The 22,123-nt window shown below is 34.0% G+C and overlaps 1 protein-coding gene and 1 long non-coding RNA gene across 7 annotated transcripts in view; one reads left to right on the plus strand and one right to left on the minus strand.

Annotated features, from left to right (window-relative positions):
- The window catches only part of LOC118444051 (uncharacterized), a 207,417-nt gene that overhangs the window by 120,630 nt on the left and 64,664 nt on the right, over window positions 1–22,123 (plus strand). For 3 of the 6 annotated variants that reach the window (XR_004838859.2, XR_014983426.1, XR_014983427.1), the window contains exons 1-2: window positions 4,975–5,561; window positions 12,061–12,103. The exons of 1 other annotated variant lie outside the window; for it this stretch is intronic. This is a non-coding gene — a long non-coding RNA (uncharacterized LOC118444051). Of the gene's footprint in view, window positions 1–4,974; window positions 5,562–12,060; window positions 12,104–22,123 lie in introns of those variants that run through there. 2 more of the 6 variants (XR_014983423.1, XR_014983425.1) reach the window with 2 other exon arrangements.
- The window catches only part of ed (hemicentin protein echinoid), a 155,005-nt gene that overhangs the window by 111,364 nt on the left and 21,518 nt on the right, over window positions 1–22,123 (minus strand). The window lies entirely within an intron of this gene.

Genomic DNA, 22,123 nt, shown 5'->3' on the forward strand with positions numbered 1-22,123 from the left:
TCTCTTTCTTTCTCTTACTTATTTTTCGCCCTTTCGCAGCTTTTTTGTGTGTGTGTGTGTGAGGACAAAAAAAAAAGAAGAAGAAGGAAATAGAAAAAACAACAATTGATTCTCAGAAGAGGATAATAGCCCTTCTATGATCGTCAATTAATCGAATATTTTTTTATTTTTATTTTGTTTGAAACATTTTGTTGATGAATCAATCAAAATATCAGAAGAAATTTTTCATTATGATGATATTTAGAGTCTGGCTATTTTGTGAAATTTGTTTTTGACGACGTGTGTCGTCCGCTTTGCGTGCTTATTTTGTTTATCGATAAATCGTGCACGGGTATATCGAGATAGGATTATTACGTTAATGCGCGAACCTCGTCGTTTACGTTAAATAAGGTTAATGGAATGCGATCGATAACGTTACTTATCACGTACTTGACGTATGGGATTCTTAAATCAACAGAGGATGGCGGTGATACATCGGCCGTGGAAAACTTTTCGAGCGATTTTCAATCGATTCTCGAACGATTAATCAATTTTAAATGTATCTTCAGAATCTCGTGTGTTTATGTATTAAGAATTTTTATCGTATAGCGTTCGTGTTACGTTTCGATATCTTGAGAGAATTTAAAAAAGAAAATCGCGTTCTTTATAAAAGAAAAAAAAAGGAATATTTAATATTTCAACGTTCTATTATAAATAAAATTTTTATTATGACAATCGAGAGCCCAACGAAAAGAATTAATGCTGATCAATAATGAAAACAATTTTACAAGCGGAAAGAAAATATATCAAAATGTATTTTAATTTTTTCCGCAATTATATAGAGTTTAAATATACATATAATATATATATATATATATATATATATATATATATATATATATAGATTAATTGTTGTTCCGTTATCACAGAAAATAGCATTACCAATTAGCTGGTACATATATTTAAGATTTTGGCATGAGGTGAGGTTTTCGCTTCGAATAAAACGAACAATTTTTACCAAGCTGATAAAATATTTGCTCGATCGGAAAAGGAAATTAATAATCGCGTATAAACTTTTCTGTCGAGGCTGTCCGATAAATTCGAAATACACGTTTCTCTTGGACTATTTAATAACTCGTCCGATTAAAAAATAGATCGGAACGAAAAGTCGAGGGTTTGGGAGAAGAGAGAATGAAAAAAAAGAAAACATCGCTTCTTCTTTTAAACGAAAAGACTAATTGGTCTTAACGAAGCGTTAATTTAAAAAAAAAGAAGAAGAAAAAAAAAACCAACAACTGATATCGTTTAAAAGCTTTCTCTTTACATCCGTTTATTTCGAGACACTAGTGGATTTTTGTCCAAAACGTTTATTCCGTCCCTTCTCCTAGAGAATTTTAATTTTTAATTTTGTGGTCACTTCTATATTCGTTAGTAAAAACAAAGAGATAGATATAACGATATTACTATTAAGTTTATTCCTGTTTTGTATAATTACTTAAAGTATTTAATAATCGACAATAATGAATAAGTATAAACGAATTAATTGAAAGATAAAAAATAATTCAATAATAATAAATTTACAGGATGATTATCATAATTAATTTATTTGAGATAGAAGAAGGAAATATGGACATGAGATAAAAAGAAAGTAAGAAAGAGAAAAGAAAATGATTTTACTAATTGCCAAAAAAAAAAAAGGGTAATATAATCGATTTTTATCATTTCTTTTGAATGAATGAAGAGAGAGGGGGAGAGAGAAAAATGTCATCTCTCATTCATTCGAAAAACATCGCGGACGATTATTCGCCGAATCGGTTTCCATCGTGTCCGGCATGGTAGAGTTATTTATTTCCGGCAGAAATTGCACATTGTTACGTCGTCGTTACAAAATCCACGACATTATGCCGCGGAAACGAATTGGCCAGCAGTGTGCATTGTCCAATGCTCATTCCACGTCGCTACTGGCACGCGGAGAGTTTATTGTTAATCGTTTTGAACTTTTTAATAGCGACCACGGATATTCATCATCGTACTCGCCTTCGACAATACCAGACAATAAACGCCGCGTTATTATTTTCATCGTTGTATTAATAACGAGACACGAACGCATTTTACCATTTCGTATTTGATTTTATATAATCGAATTAAAATTCATCTCTTTGGAGAATCCTCATTATAATTATTTTTTTTTATCTAAAACATTGAATATATTTAATACATTTTCTTTTTCCTTTAACCAGGGATATATTTATATATATATATATATATATATATATATATATATATATATATCTTCCCATATCAATGTATCTATATTAAAATATTTGGAGTGGTTAAAACGGACGATTATACGACGAATTTCATTGCAAATTTGAAAGACAAAGAACCATTCTGTTTCATCAAAATTGCTGAATATATATTCGTTTTGGATATATTAATTTCAATGAGAGAGAGAGAGAGAGAGAGAGAGAGAGAGAGAGAGAGAGAGAGAGAGAGAGAGAGAGAGAAAGAGTGCGTAATGATTCTCAAAGCTTTATTATCTCATTTTAAAACTAGGCCGAAGGAGAGGTTGTGTATTTTTTGGGGAAAAAAAATAAGAAAAGAAAACAAGAAAAAAGAACAAACGAAAAAATGAGACGCCAGTTTGGACGATAGGAGATCGATTTTGCAAATTTCATGTCGTAAATATCGGCCCGATGGAAGAGGGTCGCAGTGTGGATGTCGCCTGTCGTTGATGTAACGAAGACGGAACGCTGTGAAGTTTCGATATGAACTCTTGGTGGATGGAAATGTATACAGGGTGGCTCGTCTAGAAATTCTTTTCCTAAAAATTTTCAAACTTTTTCAAACGATAAACAATATTATACACGTGCTTATAAAAATAAGAACGAAAGAAGGACAGAGAGAGAGAGAGAGAGAGAGAGAAAGAGAGAGAGCGAGAGAAAGAGAAACAGAAAATATTAATATTTAAATATTAAGCAATCTTTCATAAGAAACAATTCTATACATTGGATATCTAATTTTGAATGATAGAATTTAATTTATAATCCTTTCTTTACGATTAGAAAATGATCTTTTTATTGAAAAAAAAAAAAAAAAAAAAAAAAAAAAAAAAAAAAGAAAAAAAAAACAAAACAAAACAAAACATGTACAGTTGATTAATATCGTCAAACACAATTATTATTATAATAAAAACACAATGTATTATATATAAATTTAAATATTTTATCTACTTGAAATAGATTAATATATGAATGTATTATTAAAGAGGGAAATCGATATAGGCACAAACTCGATACCAATAAATCTGCAAAGGAGGTTCCATAAATACCTGGAAGATATGTACGTAAGCGAAAAGGGTGCGAGTTGGTCTGCAAAACGGGCAGAGCAAGTTGGCTACAAGCCAATGGATATTTTCGTACTCTTACCCTCCACCTACCCGTCTCATCAGCCACCATATTCAAGTTCTGGTCTCCCTCTACTATTCCAACATTTACTAGTATCGGACTACTTAAATCATTCGAAACATGCTACCCGGTAGATTAGCATGGTCAGATTCAGCATGAAAAACCAAAGCGATGTATGTACTTCAATATATTCTGTGTAGATACCTATGTCTCTTATGAGCACTATAAAAAGATTTCTGGGCGTTAAAATTTCGTTAGAGTCTCTCGAATAGATGGACTTTCGCTTTCAGTGCTATCGACGCGATAGTACTCTTTGATAGATCGATATACTCCTTCCTTCGTGTGGGAGAGAGCACTTTACGCAAATAGAAGCGTTAAATATAGCCGAGTATCGAGAACATCGTGTTAAACCTTAAGGTATTAATATTATATTACAGGTATATATTATAACATACTTAGTTCTTTTTCTTTTCTTTTCTTTTCTTTTCTTTCCTTTTATATTTGTCATTCTTACTTTTGTAATAAGATAACGTAACAATCAATATACTTATTTAATTTATAACAATGATTAACGAACATATGATTTTAACAGCTGTCGAGTTGGTTATCTTTTCTATTTCACATCGTTATAAGTTTAAATCGTCGCTGTTTATACTCGTTCGTTTAAATAATTAATACTTTCGATTATATCACATTTATTAAAATAATTTCAAGTTTATATGCAGTACGATTAACTAAGGTTTTAAACAATAGTACATTTGTTTACAAATTCAACAGGACGTAACGTACGTTAAATATAAAATAAATTTAATTTAATACCTTGATCCATGTAAATTTCGAACTTGAAGTTGTTGCTGCATCTATATGAACATCAATAAAATCGAACGCTCGATCGACTTTGATAGTTATCGAGTAAAGTATTATTTAGCATTCCGACGAATAAATAACGAAATTCTCTCGTTCCATACAGTTAAGCTTAAATAATTTATATTTTCGAAAACCTTTTAATTATTTAAACAATGTACAATGTACTCGGGATATAATAAACTAATATATAAACAATAGTACATTCGCGCAAATGTTACATGACTCATAAAACGCGTTAAATATGAAATAGCTTTAATTTAATATTTCGATATAGATTAAATTTTAAACTCGAAATCTTTTTTCTCATCTAATATGAACGAAAAAACAAAATATTTGATTGACTTTGATTGTCATCGAAACAGTTTTTTTTTTTCTTTTTTTCTTTTTTTTTTTTTTTTTTTTTTTTTGCATTCCGACGTATAAACGCATCGAGACAATCTTCTCTCAAACGTGATAAGTTTAAACAATTCATACTATCGATAATTTTAGAATTATTTAAACAATTAATAATATTGAAGGAATATAATTGGCTATTATTTAAACAATAATACATTTAGTTAAACATTTCATAATTCGTTCATAACGTGTAATACGTATTTAATAGGCCAATATTTACATATTTTTATATTGCGGTCGTTGGCTATGCGTAATATCAACAAAGAAAGACCTTTGACTGACTTTTAGAAGATTATCAGGTTAGTTTCCTATAGCATTCCGACGAGTAAACATCGAAGGTCTCTCTTTCGTTCTTCATCATTTGGAGGCAGTACACTCGTCGTGTAACAACGAGCGCTCTCAAAGAATCTCAATTTCGTATATTTTTAATACTTTCTCGATATAATAATGATACTAATAATTTTCTTTGTATTTTTTATACTCAGAACTACATTGCAATCTATACGTAGCAACGAAGTAATCGTGTGTTTGTATAATAAAAATTCAAAAATCGCGAAATAGAAGTACAATGTTTGTTTGTTCGGTCGCATTTCGCGATTTATCTTGCATCGAATACGTGTAATGCAGTCTAGTTAGTTTCTTGTGTCAGTTTTGCGAATAAACTTAAGTGACTATCTGTTAAAAAATAACTATCGCTTATTAGAGTCAGTGTATCACCGAATAGGATTTCAATCAACGTCGATGTCGACTTACTTCATTTTTAATCACCTACGAATCATTCATTCCTCAATTTCAACCTAAATCGTGGACGAGTGTTTTGGAGCCATCGCAAAACTACTTAAGTATTAAGTGAATTTTTAAATCCCTCGGAACACTCAATCGTAACGAGGACGAAAGGTTAATGAAATAAAGGTTAATATACAAGAAATAATGGATAATCCAATAGTATTGATTTAAACTCGACTATATTTAATATACACTGGTATAGATTTTAAGAACACAAAACTATTTCTCTTTTTTCTTCTTCTTTTTTTTTTTCTTTTTTTTTTTTTCTTTGATTGAAACAAATAGATGTGGTACCATCGATTTTTCTTCCAAGAGGCATCGAACGCGATCGAGATTTTATTTGATTTTAAAAGAATAACAATATAAAAATAGAATAATCTTTAGATCGCATGCATTTTTTAACGAGCACTCTAATGGTACTTCGAGTCTCCATATTACTCGATATTACTTGCGACATATCGAAATCTAACGTGACGCAAATACTATCGAGTGAAAGGTTGCATATTTCATTGGATTTTCAAAATCTTTTCTTTATAATTCTAACCATGTACATTAAAATACTTTCATATATTGCTTATTGTATTTTAATGAATTAGATTAAATTCTGAAATGATATATTAAAGAAAGGTTCTAAAAATTTTAAAAATGAAGTTTAGATATGAAACGAATATTATATCGTTTGATCGAACGAGTCAAGTCTACCTAATGCATAGTAATTATTATTAGGTGTCGAAGATAGGTTCGGCGCGCGTTAGTTCGTATCGTAAACCGAGCGTGTCTCAAATTACGTGGGTGGCTGAACGCCAATTTTGTTACTCCTAGTACGCGAGCTTTTAAGCTCGTTTGTTGTCCATGGTAAAGATAATTAGTATTAGAAGCACCATAATTTTTTTCTTTTTTTCCTTTTCGTTATATTTACGATCCACCGTAAAATTTGTTAGAAATTGAAATATTTTTGTTGTTGATAATCGATGAAATTTGTCGCAACGATCCTGATTAATCTCATCGATAGTCACCGATGCGTTCTACTCATACTCGATAGAGATATGGAATGGCATTCTCCTATCATGCTTGCGACCTAACCCAAATTGACAGCCTTGATTGCGAAGCCTTGCTGCTTGTGTATGCCTTAGGAAAACGAGCTAACGTAGGACGGAGTATTTACCTTCCAAGATACATTTAGAAACTTGACGTTAGAAAATTAAGTGTAACTTTGTGCGGCTTAGAGAGAGGGAGAGAGAGAGAGAGAGAGAGAGAGAGTGAGTTTCCCCAGTAGGTACCTTTGGAATGGTATCGGTTTTAAATTTAGTTAGAAACGAGTTACGACCGATTCCCCATAGGAAAATTCGTTAGGTTAAGTACTTAGACCGTCTTCGCCAGTGAAATCTCGTGGGTATCAGATGACGTTTATCTTTGAAGAGAGTTTATATCTTTGCAACTAAACATATATCTAGAGAAGCTAACGAAAATGATTTGTTTTAACACGTTAATTTGAATGTAGATACGTTTAACTACAACATATTTCACATAATTGTTGGATGATAAATAAAACGAATAAATAAACTAATGATAAACGTTCTGATAGTAGTTGAATATAATGCATCGAGGCATTTTACTTGGTCGTTCGAATACGAAGGATTAATATTTACTAGTAGCTGTCCGCCTCGTAAACTCGTAGAAACGTTAGAACGGTATAACGATCTTGAAAGCGTTACGATCGATATCATCTCGGCTTGTCGTATGTGCAAAGCGTGCCAACGCCGTTAGACGAACACCATTGGCCCGAGCTCTCGAATTTCAAGCACCGATTATCTTCCATAAAACGCGCACACGAGCGCGATAGACAGATAGAGAGAGAGAGAGAGAGAGAGAGAGAGAGAGAGAGAGAGCGAGAGAGCTCATCCTTCTGCTCTCACAAATTCCCTTTACTCGATGTTCGATATAAAACGATATCGACCTTTCGAAAGGATATACAAAAACTATGATGTGATAGATTTAAATCGTATCTTCGAAAAAATGTTTGAAAAGATCCGACGAATTTCTTTGGCAATAAACGTGAATACACGCGAAAGAGCATTGCCGTTTTAATCTCTCGAAAATAAATTACACCGTAATTAATCATTCCAAGTTAATTTCCGAGCTAGTTTACTTCGTGAAGAGAAATGGGGAAGAAACACGGCAATCGCGTATTAACTTAGTCGAACGAGCTATATACGAATCCATTGATATTCCTATCGAATATATTTCTCTCTGTATGAAATCGTACGTGATAACGCGTTTTACTCTTGGAATAAGTAAATAGGTATCTTACATAGATAATAGTGCATCTTTATCATAATAGATAGTATACGATAATGCCGAGCCATTTGATTCTTACGCGATTTCTTGGAAATCATTATTATTATCTTGTCTTACAATTATACTAATTTCGTAATTTTAAATAGGACAAAAAGCTGTTTCCTTCTCATTAACCATTTAATTGTAATTTCATACGGTCTCGATAAGATAACGTTTGCTCTCTCTCTCTCTCTCTCTCTCTCTCTCTCTCTCTCTCTCTCTCTCTCTCTCTCTCTCTCTCTCTTTCTCTTGCTAGATTCCTACTATTACAGGAAAAAGATGGACAAGAATTTTAAACGATATCAAATGTATACTATGAACGAAATTTCAATATATTATATTACTTTATTTTAAAATTTAATAAGAATCACAAGAAATGATATTAAACGTTTTTTATTATTGTTCGATATCTATAGTTTGTAATAAATTGAATGAATAATGTTGAAGGGAAATTTCATTGATTTCTTTCGATGGTTAACATGACATAATTTACAATCGATTCGATGTCGTTTTTTAATTTGTCTTTTATTCGAGATATATATATATCGCAATGACTGGTTTATTAATACATTAACACGATATATCCCGTTTATTGAATTCGTTAATAAAAACAATTTTTATCTTTTCTATGTGTTATACGAGGTGCAGGAAAGAAGCCGTTTCCCGTTTCCCGCTCGGCCGATTTTGCATGGCATGAATATAAAAATCGTTCTAGTACCTCGCGGCTATATGTCCGTCAGCGATATGCGATGTTGATAAATGGCGGAGAGTGTTGATTTATTGGACGTCGCTTAATCGAGACGTCGTTTAATACGTGGCTCGATTAACGATCGTTTCGAAAAATGAGAACGAGGATAATCGTGATTTTAGTTTATGCTGTTGAATACGCAAGTATCGAATATATTGATCGGTTGCTTCAAATCACAATTAATAAGACCATTAATGTGCTCTTTCAACCCTCAAACGCATCACATTAATTTGTTCAATAATTACGACATACGTGATTAGATTCGATACAGTTTAATTAAGAATGAAATAATAATTTATGGTCCGGTCACACAAAGCTTTTTTTTTCCTCCTTCTTTCTTTTTTTGTTTTTTTTTTCTTTTTTCATTTCAAAACAAAATAAATCGTGTATGAAGAAAGAATTAACGACGATCGCATCTGAACGGAAATGAGAAAAAGGTTGTGAGGATTTTATAACAACTAGTTAAAAAAGAGAAAGAAAAATAGAAAAAAAAAAAGAAAAAACAGAAAAATGTCTGCGTAAGAAAAAAAAAAGGAAAGGTCGAAAGCATTCGAATGGAAGGAGAGAAAAACGTAGATAGTTCGGACTCGTTTCGAAAGCTCGTCTGATTCGTCGTCGGGACAGCTGCCAAATCTCGAAAGCCGTCGAAAGTTTGTACGACGAGCGTCGATTTTGTCGAGTCGGTCGTCGTCGTCCCTCTCTCTCTCTCTCTCTCTCTCTATCTCTATCTCTATCTATTCTCGTATCCTCGAACGACCACGATCCCGAGATATTCGTCCTTTTAAAATGAAATATTCGTCAGGGTAGGTGGAAATCGAGCGTGCTGCTCTTACGTACGTGCGTTTCAAATGATATTTCGGACGATTGCCATCTTTTTTAAAACCATTCTCGATCGATCGAGAATGGAATCCCTCGAGTTTGTCGGGCGAGACGTCAGAAAAAAAAAGAAAAAAAAAAAAACCGAAAGAAATAAAATGAAAAAGAAGAAATACGATACAAGGACACCAACCACGAGAGGAAAAGGAGTGAAGATCGAATCAATTTCATCGTTTAGACGCGATTGACTTTTGGAGAAACGTACGTCGAAAATAGAAATGAGGATACGGCAGAGAGGAAGGGGAAGGGGAAAAAAAGAAAAGGAACAATGTTGCATCTCCACGAGCTAAAATCCTATTGGATCATCTCTATATGCACGCGAGCGCATCCACTGACAGACAGACACGTTGCTACGTGAAAGGAGAAGCAAGCAACAATCCCTGTTATTGTTGCCGTTGTTGTTGCAGTTTGCCGTTGCTATTGGCGATGTTCCTGCAGCCTGCAGGCTGGCGATGCTTCGCGTTTTGATAATTATTACTGTCCGCGCTAGTCTATTGGTACCACGCGTCGATCGTTCGCGTACACACCATTGCATCTGTCACGTATGTGGATGCGCTGAAGACACGACAGTTTAATCTCTTTTGGGAGGCTGCGCCTCTCTCTCTCTCTCTCTTTTTCTTTGTCTATCTGTTTCCCTGTCTCTTTATTTCTCTCTCTCTCTCTCTTTCTCTCTCTCTCTGGTAATATGAATTAAAACGATTTTAACTTAAATTTCAAGAATTACAATTAGAAATTAAATCGACTCCTTACGGCGGTATCATTAATTTTTTCGATTTAATGTAACTAAAAAGAAAAAAAAAACGAAGAAGAAAATCCTGCGGAATATTTTCCCATCTAACATGATGAAACGCTTATCAGTAATAATTAATTTTATCGGGAGAACGTTGTGAAATAAGATATATCTAGATGAGTATGAATTTAAAGTTATACGACATTCTAGATTGAGTTAAAATCATTTCTTTACGATATTATCTTCGATATTTTGTTTAAGATCAATGAACATAGAGTATCTACCACGTCATGGATTCCGATAACAGAAAGAGTTGAATCGCGACGGGCAATCCGCGTGGAAACAGCTGGCACGTAGAGATACTCACACACGTGAATTTTATACGTACACGTATGTGTATGTATATATATATATATATATATATATATATATATATACTGAACGCATATAGCGAAGTTACAGTCGGAAGAATCTACGATTAGTCGTGGAAAGGGGGTGGCCGGATTGGAAAACGATAAAAGTCGTAAATGCAAAAATAATATTTATTTTCTATCTCTTTCTTTCTCTTTCTCCCGTATATATATATATATACGTGCGCGCGCGCGCGCACATACACATATGTGTATATATAGCTGGTAGCTTTTATCGCAAAAGAATCGCGGCACGGTTACGGTCGAATAAATTTCACGCTCGAAATCGAAGACTCGGACGCGTCCCGTCGATTCTCCAAAACTTTCGTACGGAGTTAAGCGGCGCGCACGAAAAGGCAAGGGAGGATTAGCGTATTTCGATAGGAAAAATCGGAGAGAATAGGGATTCGACGATTGCTCCTAGAATTTGTTGGACCGAAACGTTAAAGCAAATGAATCGGATACGAATTTGCCACAATAATAGTATCTACATAACTGAACATTCGTTATCTAATGCTTTTTGCACACAATTTGTTTTCGATTTCTCCATTACTTCGCTATTCTTTTTTTCTTCGTTTATTTATCCGATACATTATAACGAGTATTGGAAAATATTTTTTTCAGTCAAGTTCTTTTCACATTTGAAGTCGATTTAATAATCATTCCGAACCCTTCGTATCGCAATGATTAAAGTTAAAGTGGGATATGTTTACAACAAAAGTCATTAATTATTTCGTAAGCATCTAAGGCAAACATTAGCATCGCTTAGCAACATAAGGATGAGTTTTTTTCCATGGGGTCCGAAAATACTCGTTTAAAAGCCATTAGAAGAACCGGCCATACGCGGAACGACCCGGAATATATGTCTTCTCGGTGAAAAATGCATTAACGCTTGGAAAGCACTTTTCTTTTCTTTTTTCTTTATCTTTTTCTTTTATATCCCTCTGCTTTTCCATCTTTACTCCAGCCAACGCGTTCTTCGTTGTTTACAGTTTACATTGTCCCCTCTCCGTTCATCTCTTCGTTCTCTTAACACATAGATATTTGTTTAAAACAATGAAAAATATGTAGTAAAAGGGAAAAAGAAAGTAAAAAAAAGGAAAAGAAAAAAGTATGTCTCGTGTGAATGTAGAAAGGAAAGAAAAGACAGACGTCTCCTCCAAATAAGTAATAGTAGTAGTAATAGTAGGATAGTAGTAGTAATAGCACTAGTAAGATAGTAGTAGTAGGGTAGTAGTAATACTAGTAGTTACGATGCATACGAAGGGTTGAGAGCTGCGACGCGACTTGATCGATACGCCCTTATCCCTTTGGCTCGATCGCGTTCATAAATTTCTAAGTGGAAGGAAGGTGTGTGCGTTGTGTTAGGCGAAATGTTCGCACGCGAGCTTGTAACTTTCTTTTATCGTTTCATTCCTCGTCTTCTTCATTTTTTTCCTCATTTTTTCTTCGTCTCAGTCTTCTCTTTGCGTCATCATCTTTTTTCTATCTATCCTTTTTCTTTTCTTTTTTTCTTTTTTTCAGAATCGTGGACAGCAGAGGTGGTTCATTGGCATCGAAAAATATGGTAATTATACGCGCTCTCATTATCGATTGCTAACGATGCGAATGTTCTCTATCTATCTATCTCTCTCTCTCTCTCTCTCTCTCTTGAGTTGAAAAGAAGCACCCAGCCGTTTGCTTCAAAGTCAATGCTTGTCTCGTTTAAAAGCCCGTCTCTTCGGCTCTGTTAACCAAGCTCGAAGAGGAAACGCGTACGAGCGTACGATCTTCTTCTATCTCTCTTCTTCTTCTTCTTCTTCTAGTTCTTCTATTTCTTCTCTTTACTTTCTGTACTCTTGCGAAGAGAATCGAAGAGAGTCGAAGACACGAAGAGATAGTATCCGATCGATCCTTCTTTTCCTCCCAACCCGTCCACCTACCCAACTCGATTTCTTTTTTTTTTTTTCTTCTTCTTTTTTTTTCCACCTTTCACGCGAACTTCGTAATCACCCTTCGGTCTAGCTAGACGAGAGCTAGCGTTTATCGTCGTCTTCTTAACGTGCTTGCCCTAGCCTTGAAACGTACGCTCGATACCAGAGTTGACGTAAAAGAGTGCCTTTTCCTTCACGAGGAATTTCATATCCGATGGGATATTTTTAAACGTTTCTTTTTTTTTCTTTTTTTTCTTTTTTTTCTTTTTTAAGGAATCCTACTTGAAAAGAAAAGAAAAAAAATGTCCAATAATAATTTTCCTTCATCTTTCTCCTTCCTTCTTTTATCCTTTTTCTTTTTCCTTCCTACTTCTCCATTTTCTTATGTTTCCTCGCACTTTCATTCGTCAAAGTTTTTCTAAAAGGTGCACGTTTAATACCATTTCGATGATATTATAGAAGTATATTTTTAACGGCACATAGAAACGCGTACGATCGACAGAAAAATATACGAGTACGCGTATATACGTATATCTTTTCTTTTTTTACAATTTACATTCCTCTACAAATTGTCTTTCTTTATCTCTCTCTCGCTCTCTCTCTCTCTATATATATATCTCTATTTTTCTCTTTCGTATATCTTTTACGTCATATTTTTACGCATTCGTACTCGAATCCACCTCGTTTTCTTCTAACCCCCTTGTCGTCGACGTCGTCGTTAACATTTTCTTTCTGGAACGGCGTTGCACTCGGCTGGATGACTTTCCGGAAAAGAAGCCGAATCGCTTTGTACATCTTTTCTCTTCTTCTTCTTCTTCTTCTTTTCCTTTATGTTTTTCATGTAAAACGGCTTTGTCGAAGAGAAGGAAATCTATTTCTTCGACTTGCGAAAAAACCATCCGTTCGTTCCTACACTGGAAACTCACGAAGCCAATAAATAAACGACAAAACGTGTAACCTTCTTCTTTTTTCCGTTTATGCGTTCTGAGCGCATAACGAATGACTGCAAAACTGACCGAATTTTTCAGAATGTATATATGTATGTATGTATGTATCTATGTATGTCTATCTATCGCTTTTCCAAAGTCTCTTTACATTCGTGTTATCCTTTTCGTATGAGTTTCTGCTTCGGCTTCTTGCAGTATACGGTCAAAGCTTTTCGATCTTTCAAAGAGAAATATAGTAAGAGAAAAAGATGGATGGATAGATAGATAAATAGATAGTTAGATATATATATATATATATATATATATATATAGAACATGGGAGATACGCGAATGCACGTCGTCCCTTTTATTCCGCTTTTCATTTTGAGTATCAATTACAGCGAACTTTTACCGGTTTCTAGTTACAATCTCTCTCTTATTCCCTTTCGTTTGTACTACTGATACGTTTCTAATGGACTCGGCGCATCGATCGTTATCTATGTTTGCTAAATTGAAAATCACTTCCCATGGGTCATGATAAATTTTGGAAAGACATTTTAATCAAATATCTTATATTTCTCCGATTAGATAGAAAGACAGATAACGATTTAAATTCGATATCATATTTTCCTAGAAATCACGAAACGTTTGATCCCGAATGGATTAGATAGAAGAAAAAGCACAAAGCTAATGCGAATGACACTTAACCCGGGATCGTTAATAAAATGAATGGAAATGAAAAGGAAAAGAAAAAAAAAAAAAAGAAAAAAAGAAAAAGAGGAAAAAAGAGAAAAGAGAAGAAAAAGAAAAAAATCTAAAAGAAAAAGCAGAGCCAGGGCAATTAAGGACATAATTTCTCTCGTGGAATTGAGATACGCGAATCGGTTATCGGAATGCAATTAGGAATGCAAGTCGTTGCGAATATATATGCATCCATCCGGATGTATTTGTGTATAGGTATAGAATAGAAAAAGAGAGAAATATTATGGTGGGATTCGATCAAACAAGCCCATGGAAAAATAGAATAACGTGCGAAAGCCATTGTTGTCTTGGCGTTTCGATGAAAAGCGAAGACACGATCGAGAAGGCCCACGATCGATAGATCTTACTTTATTTACGATATATTTCCGGTGTTGGAAGGAATTAGAAAGATCGAGATGAAAAGAATATAAATGAGAAAAAGAGGATGAAAAATATTGTCGAAAAATAAGATCGTACACCAAATTATTATAAACGCGGTTTATTTGTCCTCTTGAACGCGTGAGCGGAAAGATAAACGTGTTACGTTTTTACTCGGAAATAAGAAAAACTCTTTTGTCTCTCTCTCTCTCTCTCTCTCTTTTCTCTCTTATATTTTGCCTTACTCATTTAATGCGGACAATCCACGAAGCTTTTTCCAGTTCTTTTCTATTTCGTTTATAAGAATTCATGCTTTTTTTTTTCATATGTCATAGATATAAAAAAAATTTATTTTTAAGATTTAATGAATATCCAGATAGAATATCTTTAGATAGAAATTTCAAATAGAAATAAATTAGTTATTTGATTAATTGATAAATACGATTTAAGAACTAACGGATCAGTTTAAATTTAACAAAGTTCGAATACAATATTTATCGATATCACGTATAAAGAACGAGGTTTAATAAAGATAAGAATAGATAATAGAAATAAAGAGAACATTTTCTTCTTTTATTTATTTGTCAATAAAATGTATAAGATGCGATATATCAATTTTTGAAATATCACGTATTGCACGTGACAGGATTTAACATGAAAATCCTATAAGATCTTACAATTAGAATCCCGAACGGTTGAACGAGTTTATCGAATAACACGACATTGCTTTTTACCTTTAGAACGCGCCTCTCTATTCGTCTACCATTTTTCGTGTCTTCTTTTTTTTGTTGTTTTTTTTTTGTTTTTTGTTTTTTTTGTTTTGTTTATTTGTTTCGAGAAATCGAATAAGTCACGCATTCGCTTCGCCTTTTATATTTTACCTAGATGAAATTATCGAGCCCGTTAGAAAAGGTAGTGCAGCAAACGTTAAAAAAGTAACTCTCCATCTCTCTTTTTCTTTCTCTCTTTCTTTCTCTATCTCTGTCTGTCTATCTGTCTATCTGTCTATCTGTCTCTATTTCTCTCTCTCTCTCTCTCTCTCTCTCTTTCTCTTTCTTATGTCAGGAGAATCTCGCGATAAATTTTTTAAATTTCCACGCTCTGCTCTTTTTCTCCAACATAGTTACGTGAATATCAAACTACGAATTAACTATTAAATGTAAAGAAAATAAAAAAAAAATTGAAGGTCGACCGAGGAATGATTTCTGATCTCAAGCGCTACCGTGTTTAGATGGACAATCGACGAAACGAGCGACTCTGATATTTAGCTGCCTTTATATTTAGAGGATACCTACTGGTATGATAATAAAAAAGAAAATAAAAAAGGATATATATGTACGTATATATATATATATATATATATGAGAGAGACAGAGAGAGAAGAACACGTGTCCCAGATTCAAAGCTATCAGAATTTTCGTCTATACAAAGCAGAGCCCATTCTCGTCGATGTTTTCATCGCGTGCTGAGGAAAATGCACGGTTTCGTTGTTCGCACAGAGCCTTGGTAAAAAAAATTCGGTCCATTTAGAAGAGGGATATGGATTAATAAAAAAAAAAAAAAAAAAGAAAAAAGAAAAGAAGAAGAAGAGAGAAGAAGAAAAAGGAAAAGAAATAGCAGAAAAAAGAAAATGAAATAGCAGAAAAAAGAAAATGAAATAGACACGAACGTAGAACTGAGAATCTCGTTAGTATCGTCGACTACTCTCGACGTCGATACGCGTTTTCCCGAGATTTATGGTGATCCAGAATGAACGTATGGACGTATTACGTAAATTGTAATCGATAAAGCAACGAAAAAAGATCGCATATACAGGTCAAATTTCAAAGTCGGGATGTCGCCAAAATTTCGATTAAAATTTTTGCTTTTTCAAAAACAAAAAAAAAGGAAAAAAAAGTGTCAATGTCTATATAAACATATAGTTACTATGTGGATACTTTTTTATTATTGCCAATTGTAATATTTCCTTTGTCGACATCATTATCATCTAAAGATATTCTTATTTAGATTTATTTCATCCTTTTTTTTTTTTATAACATTAGTCCCCCGGATATTGAAATCGATGATTTTCATCAGTCTTGCGGAACGTTAAAGACAATATAGCAAACTATCGGTTGATTGAGCTCGCTGCCTCTCTTTCTCTTTCTCTCCCTATCTCTCTCTCTCTCTCTCTTTACCCCATATTCAGTAATCCCCTTTGAAAGCTCCGAAACGTACGAGCACAGAGATGCTACTCTTTCGCAGTATATACGGATAACAGTACAGGAAACGTGCAGTTAGTCTTAGCATCGTTCGCATGCGGAAACGAGCGTAAACGTGTGTGATAGAGAAAGATAGAAAGCTAACATCGCTCGTGTAGGCGTACTAATACTCATCCGGAGAATCGGGGGTGGTTCCTCTTTATTGGCCATGGAGGTAGAAAGAGAGTGAGAGACAGAGAGAGAGAGAGAGAGACGGAGAGACGAGAGGTAGGGTAGGAATAAATCTCGAATACAGGAACAACCCCCAGCGGCGCGTCCTTTGATTCGATTGGCCCTTTGACGTCCTCTGCTCATCTCCCGTCCCTTTCACGGGAGGAAACGCATTATAGTCCCGATTTCGAACATTTTCCCTTTGGAAAATCTTCCTTGGAATAAGATCTAGCACGTTTATTATGCATGCTTTATCAAATTTTAATATATAAAATTAATTATTCTCTGATTAATAGATCTCTTTTTTCTTTTCTTTTTCTTTTCCAACAAAATTAATCGCGCGTCGAAATTTCACTGCATTATCTACGTTCGTAATTTCTCTCTCTCTCTCTCTCTCTCTCTTTCTCTCTTTCTCTCTTTCTTTATTTTAAAAAGCTTTTATTGCGAGAAATTAATGCTTCTTTCATTATTTTTTTTTCTTTCTTTTTTTTGTTCTTTTAATGTAAAGACTAACATTTTCGTAGAAACGTTTTTCATCTGTACATCGAAACGATTTCTTTCTTATTACGGCACTTATCTCGAATACGTGAGAGAATCGATTAAAACTAAGTTAAATGTCTTAAACAGCTGTGCAAGCGGGAAGAAAACTAGGTATGAGATAGAAAGTTAGAAACTCTCAGTTCCGAATTAAATAATAATGAAGATCTATCGATTTTGAAATCCGTCACTTGGATCGGATCTTGGACCACCCAACGTGTTTCGTTTAATTCGACCTCAAGGTTTCCCCCGATAAGAAAAGGACGAACCGCACAGTGGAATTGAACGTCCGAATCCTAAAGCTCTCCTCCCCTTAACCACTAATTGACACTTTCCCAATTAAAGAAGAAATTAAGAGAATAGAGCCATTGGAGATATCTCTTCTCTCTTGCATTTATTAGTTGCTTTTCAGCGTAACGATTTTATTAAAGGAACAAACGGACAGACAGATAGACAGACAGATAGACAGACCAAAAATCATCGAGTAGAAAATCATATATAATACGACTATGCTAATATTTTCGATAGGGAGAGAAATTTTTGTAATAATAAAAAGCTTAAAAATATCAATAATCTTCGTTCTAGATAGGGATTATAATGTCTCCCAGATAAGCCCTATTTGCGAGAGATGATTAAAGAGATATTTAATACAGAGGACAAGAACGGGTAGATTGGTAGTAACGTGGAAAAAAAAAAGAAAAAGAAAAAGAAAAAAAAAATACATGAACTAAAAATTTTTTAAATTAAAAGACTAATATCCATTATAATAATATTTTTATTCGCTTTCGATAATACTTATAATATTTACATAAAAAATAATACGATTCGGTTTTGTTTTTTCACTTGATTGGATAGGAATTATGACTGAAAGGGGAAAGAAAAAAAATAAAGACGGACATATAAGTATGCAGATTTATTATCCGACTTAGTATCTTCAGAATGATCTTTTATATCTATAAAATACGACGAACGTTCGCAGTTCATTGGCAAGCACTTTGCAGGTAAGCTCGTATTTCTTCGAGTATATCGCTTTATCTCAAGTTTTCTCTTTCCCTCTCTCTCTCTCTGTGTGTGTGTGTGTGTGTGTCGCGATCTCGTGGTTGGAGGTTGTGGAATAGAGAAGGCGCGTAAGTGCCTCACCGTGTTCTCCGTGATATTTTAGGTTTCCGGTTTGACGTTGCACACCGTTTCGATGCCGCAGGGAAAAATGTTTCGAGGAGGTCGAACGCCTATTTCTCCTAAGATCCCATAAAATTTATCTTTTTCTATTTTCTTCCATTCTCTCTCTCTCTCTCTCTCTCTCTCTCTCTCTCTCTCTCTCTCTCTCTCTCTCTCTCTTTCTCTCTCTCGCTTTCACTTCACGTTTCTTGTCACGTAAAGAATAGCATAGTAAATAGGAGAAGAAAAACAGATTCGTCTTGGAGATAAAATGAAACAGTAGAATAAATAAAAAAAATTTGTTTTGAATCGACAAATCAAGATTTGTATATTCCAACAATTTTGATTTATATTTCGATTAACGATTGATCATTGAGAAATCATCTTCATTCTCAAAATGCGACAGATAATCTGAATATACGTAAATTCGTAAAATATACATATATATTTATATATAATTTTGTTTGTTTTCTAAACGAATTCGAATGATAGTACTCTACCATAGTAGAAATTGTGAGAGTGTGCTCGTAGAATTCGACGAAGGAGAGCAGTAAGCTAACATAACAAGGAAGCTCTTCTGCAACGTAGATTTGAGAATTTCACATTTCAACGGCTTGTGTTTTCCTTCTCTTGGAACAATAATCAAGGGTAGACCTCTAGACGCGATGCTATGCTCTCCTTTCAAAGCTTATATTAGAACACGAGGTTGTCCTTGAAAGGACTAGACTGTACGAGACAAGGAGCACCGTTAAGAGCTTAATTCGGTCCTGGTTAAGGATGTAAACCGCTTACGGTTTACCACGAGCGTCGAGAGGACCAGGCTATTTACAGACGATGCGCTTCCGCTTCGTGCAATTAGCATATCGTTTTCTACCCGTTTTCTCCGTAACTTTTAAACAAACTTGAGAATGTAATAAGTTTCTCCTTTTTCTTCTATTTCTTCTACTTCTTACTTTTTAAATATCGATCGACTTGTTCCATTTCCTTTTAAATGGACACACACACACACACACACACACACAGAGAGAGAGAAAGAAAGAGAGAGAGAGAGAGAGAGAGTAAATAAAAAAAAATTTACATTATGCATTATAATAAACAAATTTATAATAATTTTATCGATTAAGAATAAAAATAATCTCGATGATATTATTTAGAAATTTGATATACGTATTTACATATGCATATTCGTTATTACCAACTTTTCTTAATTTCTTTTCTTGTTTTCTTTTTTTCTTTTTTCTACACTTTTTTATTTATTTCTTTCTTTCTTTCTTCTTTCTTTTTTTTTTCTTTTTTTTTTTTTAGACCTACGTGTAGGTACGTTTATTTATCATTAAGCATTAACATAGTTTAAAGGCGAGATTAATTCGGTCGAACTTTTTTACGTACGCAATCTACGTGGATAATCGTACATTACTTCGCATAAAAAGTGTACATTATGTGATAATGTTAGTATATATATTATATATGTATGTATATACATATATGAATAGTGTATGTGTATATAAAAAGAGAACTTGCTTAGTTTGAGTATACAGAAAGCCACTTAATTTACCGTCCACTTTAAGCTACGACTTTCTTGACCTCACTTTTTTCTCTCTCTCTCTCTCTCTCTCTCTTTCATTCTTTTCCTATATATATATATATATGATCACTAAAAAAGGCACAAATTAAATAGTCTCGTACTACGATGCTTTAGCTATTCAGTTTTCTTTTCACATTCGTAGAATTCGAAAGAAGAGAGAGAGAGAGAAAATGAGAGAGCGTACAATATATAGTGTGTGTGATAAGCTCAAAAATAACGTAATTAAACAATTGATCGTTATTTAATCGTTATTATTTGAAAGATAAAAATAACGTCCCAGTTTCTTTTTTTTTTTCCTTCCTTTCCGTGTTTTCACTACAAAAAAAAGATACAAAATATATAATAAGGAAAAAGAGAAAGGAAAAGATTGGATTAAATTCGCGGATTTTATTCTTGAAATTTACCGTATAAGAAAATTTTCGTGAACTATCTTCGCGTGAATTTAGAAAGGAAAAGATGGAGAAAGAGAAAAAGGCATCTCAATTTCCTGAGAGAACAGATCTAACGAGAAATTAGTTTTCTAAACGAGCGTTCGACCCGTTTGTACTTGTCTTCAACGTTTCTCATGGACGAGAACTAGCAGAAGTACGATGAGACCTGACGGAGATGAGGATGAGGATGAGGATGAGGACGAGGTTATGGAGGTGGTCGTAGAGGAGGAGAAAAGGACGGAGAAAGAAGAAGAGGAGAAGGAGGAGGAGGACGATTGCAAGCCATTTTAATTCTGCGAGTCGACGGAATTGAAAAGTTTTTCTACTAGCATTCTTTCATCGCACGGCATATTCGCTCTGGCGTTGCGTTCTTTCTCCATTTCTCTTTCTTTCTCTCTGTTCGCCTATATACAGTTCTCGCAGCCTCTTAATTTGCCTGCGAATTAACTCGCCGTGACTTCTTTTCTTCTCTCTCTCTCTCTCTCTCTCTCTCTTTTCTTTCTTCAATTTTCTCTTCTTTCGCATATCGGAAGAACCGAGAGGAGCCGTGCGAACGAACGCTTAACGTTTTTCGAGTATAGAACGAATTTTACTTTTCTCTTTTCGCACTCCCTCTTTTTCCATATGTGCTCTTCGCGCGTTCGCGAGTAGATAATAACGAGCGATAAAAACGATGCCGATGGTTCATTTCTCCCTCTTCCCCCCTCCCCTCCTCTCTCTCTCTCTCTTGTTTTTTTGTTTTTTTTTTTTCTTTCTTTTTCGTCTTTTTATTTTCTTTCTCGATTTTGACGAAGCTCATAAAAACGTTCTCCCGATAAATAGATCTCCCGTGGAAGAAACCTCGTTGGATTAATCTAATCCATCCCTGCGTTTCCATTCGATGCGGATTTAAAGTCTGGAAATAGTTTTTAAGAAGTTCCCTGTAATTGCATTTTAATTAAGTTGGGATAGGATTCTTCATTTACGAGATAATAGCATGAAAATGCAGCCACTGGTCCTATCTATAGTTTAAAGGCTTTGTCGAATCCCCGACATTTTCTTTCCTAATTCTTTTGTGTACCTCCAATTACAGGCCAGACAATAATCTCGTTCCATCGAAATCATTTCTTATGTCTAATAATATCAAAATGAGTGGACTCTCTTGGTACTTTTTAATTTGAATCAGTTTTTTTTCTTCCTTTTTTCTTTTTTTCTTTCTCTCTCTCTCTCTCTCTCACTCTCTCTCTCTCTCTCTCTCTCTCTCTCTTTCTTTCTTTCTTTCCAATTATCTACTTCAATTCGAAAATATTTGACATAGAATATTTAATAAGGTATTTGTGTAGTTTAAGAACTATCCACACTCTTGTTGATTTGTCAACTCCATTTATTTTTCCAATTTTTATAACTAACGTAAATAGATATTTTATAGTTAGTCCCCTTCTTGTTAGTCCCATTTTTCCATTGGCTTGTTTAACAAAAATACTTAATTATAAAGTATATTTTTTGTTTCTCCTTTCATTATCTATCG

Source organism: Vespa mandarinia, chromosome 21 (genome assembly GCF_050613455.1).
Source record: "Vespa mandarinia isolate Hongniang chromosome 21, ASM5061345v1, whole genome shotgun sequence".
NCBI lineage: Eukaryota > Metazoa > Arthropoda > Insecta > Hymenoptera > Vespidae > Vespa > Vespa mandarinia.